Source organism: Arachis ipaensis, chromosome B4 (genome assembly GCF_059453495.1).
Source record: "Arachis ipaensis isolate K30076 ecotype BB chromosome B4, ASM5945349v1, whole genome shotgun sequence".
In the NCBI taxonomy this organism is placed as follows: domain Eukaryota; kingdom Viridiplantae; phylum Streptophyta; class Magnoliopsida; order Fabales; family Fabaceae; genus Arachis; species Arachis ipaensis.
The window spans coordinates 45938788-45940538 of NC_142439.1; the positions used below are offsets into that span (position 1 = coordinate 45938788).

General features: G+C 40.9%; 1 non-coding gene across 1 annotated transcript; it reads left to right on the top strand.

Annotated features, from left to right (window-relative positions):
- The first annotated feature begins 635 nt into the window (after window positions 1-635).
- On the top strand, window positions 636-742 carry LOC148567410 (small nucleolar RNA R71). Its single transcript, XR_015882547.1, has one exon. It is a non-coding gene; the product is annotated as a small nucleolar RNA R71 (small nucleolar RNA).
- The last annotated feature ends 1009 nt before the right edge of the window (window positions 743-1751 follow it).

A 1751-nucleotide genomic window follows, 5' to 3' on the forward strand; every position in this document is an offset into this window, starting at 1 on the left:
GGTTGGTTCTGATTCTATTGTTTGTTGTTGTTATTCCACCTCTGGTTTCTGTAGTTGTCTCTGCCTCCTCTGTTATAGTTGTCCCTTCGGCCATGATTGGAATTATCCCTCTAACCTTGGTTGTAGTTGTCCTGCCATCCTTGGTTATAGTTCCCACCTTGGTTGTGGTTGCCACCATGTTGATTATATCCTTGATTCGGGTGGTCATAGAAGTTATGAGTAGCTGCCACAGTATTGTCTTCTTGTTGGAGCTACAGGCATTCGTCATTATAATGACTATAATCAGCACATATGCCGCATACTTTTTGGGGTACTAACTGTTGGCTTTGTTGTGGTAGGGAAGGCTGAGCTTGTTGTTGTTGGTTCAACTGTAATTGCTTCAGTAGGTTGGTCATTTCACATATACTCTGTGTAAGAGCAGTAGTCTCAATGTTAGAGGAAACCTCTGCAACAACTTTTGAGTGGGTGCTCCTGTGCCTGTGATTCCTAGTGGACTCAGCTAAGTCGCTGATCAGTTGCCATGCTTCATTTGCGGTCTTGTACTTCTTAAGAGAACCACTACTAGTACCATCTAGTGTAGTTTTATCCCGAGGCTTCATGCCTTGAGTGAAATAGCTGATCAACACTAGCCTGTCAATCATGTGATGGGGGCATGCGTCCAGGAGGTTCTTAAAACGCTCCCAGTACTTCTAGAGAGTTTCTGATCACCTTGAACAATGCATGAGATCTCTTTCCTTAGTCTGTCTGTAACTTCAGCTGGAAAGTATTTCTCCAAAAATTCTTTCCTGAGCGTATCCCAGTTGGTAACAGTTCCTTCAGGTTGAGAGTAGTACCACTCCCTCACCTTTCCCTCAAGAGAAAACGGGAAGGCAGTTAATAGAATAGAAGTTTCATTCGCACCCTGACGCCTAACAGTACAACAGGCTGTCTGAAAATCCCTAAGGTGCTTAATAGGCTCTTGAGCAGGTAAGCCATGAAACTTGGGCATCAAGATGATTAGTGCAGTCTTCAGTTCAAAATCTGCAGCCAGAGTTGGATGATGCACTTGATACGGCTGCATTGTAAAATCTGGGGCTTCGGCTTCCTAGAGAGTAATCTTCCTAGGTTCTGCCATTCTATCTGCACGTGAATTAACTGAATCAGTAGTAAAGGAGCTTGTTTTGCTCTCAGACGGCGGTTCAGATACGCCCTCAGATGAGACTGGTGAATTGATAACAATTACTTCACCACCCTCAGAGGCTAACCGACGTCAAGCTCGCCTTATACGTGAAATAGTTCTTTCAATTTCAAGATCAAAAGCAGCTAAGCTCGGATCAGGCAGTGAACGCGTCATTCAATGAGAAAAACATATAGCTCATGGTAAAAAAAAATAAAAATAAAATATGCAAATAAAAATAAAAAAATGTACACTAATTAATAATCTAGCACACAATTGTAACTCCCCGGCAACGGCGCCAAAAACTGGTGTGTGGCAGAAGTTTGACCAATTAAGGGATATTTAATAAGAGAACAGCGTTGTAAGTATATCCCTTAACCAGCTAAAATCTGCCTCACCAATTTAGAAAGGTGTCACAAAAATTTTAAATAAAAATACTGGGAGTATGAATCCCAGGTTGTCTCCCAACGAGTTGCACGAAAGGATGCTATTTTATTAATTAGGAATTTTCCGAGAGTTTTGAGAGTTGAATAATGAGCAATTAAATAATTATAAATTAAAGCAATAAGCTAAAAATGATTATTGATATTCTAAA